Consider the following 8,248-nt stretch of genomic DNA (forward strand, 5'->3'; position numbering starts at 1 on the left):
GCGGGCTCCAGGCCTTGCATTCAGACTTATCTTCCCTTCTTTGAAGGATCCGAATGCACTTTTCATGGGGTACAATTGAGCGTGATCAGAAGATTCGGTTAAATATGATACTCAGTCCATCATCATCATAACCATAATCCTATTTTATGCACACAGCAGGACTACCATTCTAGTACACTGTAGCAGGACGAAGGCTTCTTCCGGCGATCTCCAATTATTCCTGTCTTAAAATGTGCCTTAAAGTGGCGACTCGCGCAAAAACCACGGGTAAAATAAATAAATAAAAATAAAACAAACATGCTCTGCAGATATTCAATGAGATGTCAACCCGTCTAGTTTTTCTTAATTTTTTGTCCGTATTGCTCATAGAGGTCGGTGTAAGAACGCCTTTAGTGCGTCGTATGCATATATGACATATTGACTTAAGCTCTGAATGTTGTGCTGTTTAATACTGACATTATAAAGGGTGAACGTCGACTTTAAGTTTTGCGGAATTTTTAAAAATTGCCTGTTGCAGATAATAACATATAATTCTAGTCCTTGAGCTGGGTCATTCAGAGAGGTGGACATTATTTGTCCGAGAAATCGAAACACGAAAATTCGCTATATTTGACATCACTTAATTACATTACAGCACATACGGCAATTTACGAATTGTAGCCGGTGAGTTTTCAAGGCTAGTATCCACTTGGAATGAATTTCTAGAATGACATCAGTTTGGATCGAGATATGTGGCATCAAATTCGCCGTAAAAATGCGGCTTCGCACACTCTAAAAACAGTTGCACCCTTGGGGAGTATATCTGCCACACAACGATAATCATCACCTGTCTTGCTTGCGTTTCCTTTTTTGAAAACACTACGCTTGATACTTTCCTGTCGAGAAAGCTCCGTCAAGCTGAAAACGCGCAAGCCGTTCGTGACTATAAAGTATCGTCGTGTGGCAAATATACACTCCAAAGGGTGCAACCGTCTTTAGAGTGTACACTCTAAAAAAAAAAATTACACGTTTTAGGTTTTATTTTGTCCTCAAACGATAATTGTCATCTGTCTTGTCCCCATTTCCTTTCTTTAACGCTGCGAGCCCGGTACTTTATAGTCACGAATGGCTTGCGCGTTTTCAGCTTGACAGAGGTTTCTCGACAGGAAAGTATCAAGCGTAGTGTTTTCAAACAAGGAAACGCAAGCAAGACAGAAGTTATCGTTGTGTGGCAAATATACACCCCAAAGGGTGTACGATTTGTTTACACTCTTAAAACGGTTGCACCCTTTGGGGTGTATATTTGTCCCACAACAATAATCGTCATCTGCCTTGCTTGCGTTTCCTTTCCTGAAAACTCGGCGCACGCTACTTTCCTGTCGAGAACGCTGCGTCACACTGATAAGGCGCATGCCGTTCGTGACTGGAAAGTACCGGGCTCGCAGCGTTAAAGAAAGGAAACGCGGGCAAGACAGATGACGATTATTGTTGTGGGACAAGATACGCCCCAAAGGGTGTAAATTTTTCTAAGAGTGTACGCTCTTAAAAAAGTTTACGCCCTTCGGGGTGTATATTTGCCACACAACGATAATCGTCATCTGTCTTGCCCGCATTTCCTTTCTTAAAAACGCTGCGCTCGTTACTTTCCTGTCGAGAAAGCTCGGTCATGCTGATAACGCGCATTCCGTTCGTGGCTTGGAAGTACCGGCAAGGTACCGGGCTCGCCGCGTCGAAGAAAGGAAATGCAGGTAAGGCAGATGACGATTATCGTTGTGTGGCAAATATACACCCTAAAGGGTGCAGCTGTTTTTAGAGTGTACTGGCTGTGTGCTGGCGGCTGGCCACCGCTGGGTGACGTAAGCAAAGAACGTCGCCTCGAGGTGCATTGCGCTCGCTGCAGCCTCCCAGTTTCGGCTTCGCGCTCTCTTGAGAGCCGAAATTCGTCGTGTCACGGTTCCGCTCGGAATGCCATTTTTCCAGATCCAAAAGTTGATCGAAGTTGTACGGAGAGCTCGCTTCGATTTCCTAACTACGATGAGCCTGCTGAGACAACAAGTTATAAGTAAATTAATGAATTTCTTTTGTTAATTAGCATCTCATTACCCCGTGTCACCCGTCAAACCGTGCTATCCGCCTCTGACGGCGCTATTTTTAAGCATTACTTAAATCTGCTCTTCTAAGTAGCGTAGTGTGTGCTGCGTGTTGATGCCATGTCTTCTTTCTCTATCTTCGTTTATGGTGACTGTGCACATTTCAATCGTGAGTCCGAAGCAACTTCCGCCGAAGTGCGCGCGAATGGCGTGCCTTTTGTCTCCTCCCTACGTATGCACGGTCGCATGTGTGTTCTTGATATTCCTCCAGCCACGCTGATCTGCTTGCCAAGCCCGCACGAGCGTTATCTCAAGCGATATAGTATGCGATAATGCTTCCCAGCGGCGCCGCCACTAAGCCTAATGAGCCAGCAGTCCCTAACTCCGTGCGTCGTCTACTAGCCGCCGAGCACACACAGCTACCGTCTGCTAGAGTAGTCTGCTGCTGGTAGCGTGTCAGAATCAGTTGCGCAATACGCTCACGTCGCGTCACGTGACGGGGCTCGCCTGTTTCGTGGTCGCGCGCCATCTTTTCTTCCTGGCGCCTGCTGGAGGATCTCCGACATACCACATGCAGTCTATAAAACTAGCTACTTGTGTATATACATATCGCTCATACCATGTCAAATTATCCAGATGTTTGTCTAGTTCCTCAATGTTTTGCTGAAAAAAAAAAAGACCGCGTATTCTTACACAGTGCGCCGGTTCTGCACGGTTTTAAATCGAATGTTCGGAGGAGTGTGGCCTGTGTGGAGCAGACGAACAAAGAAGGAAGCGCAGTTGCGCAGCCGTTAATTGTCATGTCGTCGTCGGGTCATACATGATCGTCACGCATTACAATGCCGTCATTCTATCGCCGTCACGCGCCATGTATCGTCGTCGTGGAGTTGTCGTGCCGTCTGCCAAAACACGTCGACGATATATATATATATATATATATATATATATATATATATATATATATATATATATATATATATATATATATATATATATATACTTTGCAATTTGTATTGCTACAAGTGCGTCCGTTTTATTTGGGCGGTTCGCATTTGCTGAATTCGCTCACTCTGACAACCACCTTCGACGGTTTCTGAAACAATTATGTCTACTCATACACGTATACGTGCATTAATGCGCGTCTTTTCCTTTCTTTCTTGCGTGGGTGCGCACGTGTACGCGTTGTTATAAGCGTGTGTGTTTGTATTTCGTCAGCCGCTCGCGTGCGCCTTCGCTGTGCCAAAAGATGTTTTGTCGGCGCAGCGCATAATCGCGTCAGCAACCCACTCCCGTCGTCTGCTTACGCATCAGCGCGCGTTGTCGTTACAACGTCCACAACGTCTGTTTAGAGTCGTCTGCTGCGGGCGTGCCACGCGTCAACTGCGCGATATGCGCCTATCTCGTCGCCTTGTGTGCTCGCCTGACTCGCTGTCACGAGACGCGTTATGAAGCGTCCTTTCTTTACAGCAATGGCTGGATAAGGGCTCTCACAATTAATTCGTGGCTGGCTTCATCGGCTTCGTAGCCGTACTGGAACAGCAGGGCGCATCGCGCTATTGATGATAACAATCGTACACCGTATCGAGCCCACCGATTTTAAACTATAGGCCTAAAAAGAGAACTATAAGTGTAGGCTCCCGTTGAGGCGAACTCGCAGGGAGAGGGTAAACTTGTTCGTCTTATTGGAAATTTCGTAGTAGCAGAAATTCGTTCGTTCGTCTGTCAGAAATTAGGCTTAATCCACACCCTTGGATTCGGCTCCCACCGCCGGCAAGTGTTTTTTTTTTTTTTTTTTTTGTGAACGTGCACATTCCTTTTCGCATAGCTTATCATTTGTACACATCAATTAAAACAAACAATAATTTCCTACACGATATTTATTTCGCTTCATTATCTTGAGATTAAGAAAAAAAGATAAAAAAAGACGCACATAGGAAACTTACAAGAAGACAAGAAAGAGGTTGGACTGTACCAAATGTTTATTAGTCCAGCCTCTTTCCTGTCTTCTTGTATGTTTCCTGTGTGCGTCTTCTTTTTTTGCTGTTTTTTTTTCTTAATACATTGCGCCAACTAGCCCAACAACGTGTTTTACTAGAATTCTTCATTGTCTGTTGGATTCATACGGCTGTAACTGAGGAAAAAAAACGGGCCCCTCGGCTTTTCTTCTCCTATAGATGTAAAAATAGACCTTTATTGGATTTTTTTACGCGAAAAACTATTTTTTTACTCACTCTCATGCATGCATAAGCAATAGAGCAATTATTGTTGCTTGCCGACACTGTGTAGACATGACAGCTGTCATTGAGCAGTCATATGAAAGACATTTCCCCTACAGCTTGCTCTAAAGCTTTTCAAGTTTCCTTATGTTGCTGAGGAAAAAATGTACCTAAGTATTCTGGTCATTATCAACTGCATCATAAGTGAATACCGCTGGCTCTGGGTAGTGCCTTCACCATAATTATCAGCGTGCAGAGACACCTATAGTGGACCTCCCGAATTATTATTAATGTTTCTGCAGTGCCAGCCGTGGAAGTTTCCCCATCACCGTCGACACCGACATGGCTGTTCGTGTCCTCGGAAACGCCTTTTGCATTTCATGTAGCTATAGCAGAGCTGCCGCTTCCAAGTCCGGGCCTCTCGCTGAGTCGTGTATAAAAAGCGCCAGTGGATGTTCTGAAAGTTCGATTTAACCGAAGTATAGCGGTTCGTGTTAAGCGGATTATTTTCTATTGGGTTCATGGTAGCGACTCACGTCCCACGTAATCCCGCTTAATCCGAAAAATCGGATTAAGCGGGTTCGTTGTAACGGGAGTATGCTGTGTATACACATTTACGGATTGTAACCACTCCATTCGCGCGTTCTTTCTTTTTTTAATACGACGGCAAGCAACGGGTATGTCAGCGTATTATTTCTGTTAATTAGTTATACTTATTCGCACTCACAAGACGAGGACAAACAGTTGGGCTCATTCGCATAGCGCCCTGTAATCATCAACGGCATTACCCGTATACGTTAATAACGCCATAACGGTTCAAACGGGCTCACTAAGTCCTCCCGCTTTGCTTTCAGATCTGACGACCCTGTTGTCTCTTTCAAGTTTTTTTCCCTGCAGCTTATTGGTCTATCGTAACTAGTACATGCGATGTCGACGTACGCGTCCATCAGTTCAAGGTGATCGAGTTTGAATGGTATGCACAACTAAATCCCCCAGTACAAGCCCAAACGATTTAAATTTCCCTATTGGTTCTTTACGGAACTTATAACTGCTATACAGCGCAAACGGCGAGCCTATAGAAAAGCCAAAAGTTTCGAGCCTGAAAAACAGATAAAAGAATTCCGCCTCTTGGGGTCCCTCTGTAATGTAAGGATGGAGTTATAGAAATATTAACACCCTTATTCACTTTTAATTGGGTGTAACGGTGCGAGTTATAGACATATTTACGACCTCATTCACATTTAATTGGGTGCAGGAGTATGAGTTATGTACACATTTATTCCCGCATTCGCTTTTATTTGGGTGCAAGGGTGTGAGTTATAGACACATTTACACCATTATTCACTTTTAATAGCGTGAACTATTTTACAATGACAACCGGCCGGTAGACTTTGGAGGCGCTTTATACGCCCTCCAGCAAACAAGGAGATTGTGTCCGTCTTCTCGACTCCTGCGATGCAGAAGTGCTATAGCAGTCGCCGATTCTTTCGCTGTTAATTTCTTTCGCCTCTCCACAGAATGCAAAGTCAGTAGAAAACTCATTTTCTCCGTCTTGATATCGTTCAAAACGTGTTATCTTCCTTCTGTACCTAGCTTTGCATTTTCTCTTGGGCGCTCTTTCTAGCTATACACTCCTTTCCTGCTTTCAAATAGTTTATCTCTCATTCCGTATGTGTTCTCTGTGTCACAACTGTATGTTACTGTTTTACTGTTGTTCAATGTGTAGCTGTTCATCGATTTATTTGATTTATTCTATTTTTTATCCCATAACTTTTAGTCGCAGTTGTTTTATATTTTTACTCCTTTCTTTTGTTCTGTGCACCAACACCCACACATCAGCTGTTGTTCTCGGATACATTAAGTAAATTATTGATTATTATTATGGTAGCGATGTATATCTGGGGCACAGTACATGCTTGTGCATACAACATAGCGATGGTGTCCCTTCAAAAACAAGGTGCTCTCGTATGCATCGATCCGACTCGAAGTGGAGATGCTATTTACAGGTTAGGAAGAACCGGGGCCTCTTGGCACGCCTCGGGGCACACCCACGTAAGGAGTCCATGTATAACGTGCACAGCGCGGCCTTGCCGTGAAAATCGATTGCTGCACGACCGACCTCGAAAGCACGTCCGTCTGCATGCGCGCTTGCGGCGCAGACGTGCAAAGAAAAACAGACGAAAAACAGTAGACGAAGCAGACGACATGTTTTTGTGCCCGTCGCCCTGGCTGAAAACAAAACGTGCCTTCCCCCCCCTTACCACCACCACCCTCCATGGTTCTACACAACGGCAGTACAAGGAAGAGAAAAAAGTGAATAAATGAAACTCTCGGACGTTCCTATTGATTCCTGTTGAAAAAACAAAAAACAATTAAATGTGAATGTCCGCACCGAGGGCCAGTTTCTGAATATCATTCGTTTCGGTTATTTGTTTACGGCGTTTTCCTTTTCGTGTTCCACGTCGTCTGCTCGGATGGAGCGCGGTCTCCTTTTTGGGCTTGTCGTCTACTACGTGCACTTGTGCCCAAAACCCCGGAGGCAGTTCAGAAAGATTTAATTTGTGTGAGTGCTTTAAGTGGCAGCGCTCGTAGTTTCGATGTTTCGCGGCTCTCGGTATATGAACGTCGAAACAAAGCGTGATAAAACGAAATGAAAGCGTTTTACAGCGGTCGTAACAATTCTGCGTACACGCATGAACGCATGCAGCGGTCCACTCTTGGATATATATATATATATATATATATATATATATACACATATATGGTGTAAATAACGGATTGCCTTCTGCGGCGTTCCTTCTTTGCATCGAGGTCTGAAATGACACCATGATTTATAAGATACACGATGAGGCTACTTTAGCTTTTACCACGATTAAAGTTGTTCCACGTTTTCCCAGCGTGATTTGCGTACCCTCTGTAAATGTAGGCTGTACACGCTTAAACATGGTTCCAGGGAACTTTACAGACAACAGTTGTTAATTTACTGGAACGCAGTTCTACATGACTATTACGTTTTGTGGACCAATGTTCCGCATGGTTTAAGAAAGTACGAGGTCCAAATACATTGAACATTGTTCGATATATTTTGTGAATTTATTTCGGCTGCCAGTTTCATTTAGATAAGTGGGGGATCAAAATTGAAAAAAAGAAAAACCACTTACTATTTGAAATATAAGTGAAACGAGAGGAAGAGTGTAGTACGTGTAGGTGCAAACTAAACGTTTTAACGCCCTTAGGGTGTTCACCTTAACCGTAACAACGTTCACCGTAACACGGGCAGCATGACCAGCACCCACACCTTTAAGGGGTAAGATCGACTTGTAACTGTGGAATTAACTCTGGAATAGTAAGCTCGAAAACTTCGGAATAAATTGATATATCAAATTTGTCCTCTTTGGACGCTCTGCCGGAGGCAATGTACAGAACTGCGATATTTGTTCTTAGTGCAGAGCTACGAATTTGTAACTTAATATTCGAACTTTGCGAACACTGTGTTACTTTCTCGAACCTACCGATTTTTGAAAATTCGTTAAGAACATTCAGGGCCTAAATTGAAATTCTGCTTCCATCAGTCACTATAATTTAACTTCCCCTCCCAAACACAGTGAAGTTCATTAAAATAGGCCCAGTGGCTATTTCAGAACAGCGTTCTTGCGTTTTACATATATTTGAATAGGTGACATCGGAGTTCGGCACGACATAATGCTTACTCTTAATTGAAACATGGATCCGTTGCCACGTCTGCAACGAATGTTCGTTTTGTTTCTTCAATTTTTCTCTCGGTTATGTGTAATATGCGATATCGTGACGTCACAATTTTAGTACTTTCGAGTCACACATGTGGGCACTTTTGCGCTCACATGATTATGCATCATAAAGTACAAAAAAAAAAAAAGAGGGGTCGCATGAAGTTATGCCTTAGTTCGTTTGGTTTTCCTGCATGCGCTGCGCAAGTTCCTTGAG

The sequence above is a fragment of the Dermacentor andersoni genome, chromosome 8 (genome assembly GCF_023375885.2).
Source record: "Dermacentor andersoni chromosome 8, qqDerAnde1_hic_scaffold, whole genome shotgun sequence".
Taxonomy (NCBI): domain Eukaryota; kingdom Metazoa; phylum Arthropoda; class Arachnida; order Ixodida; family Ixodidae; genus Dermacentor; species Dermacentor andersoni.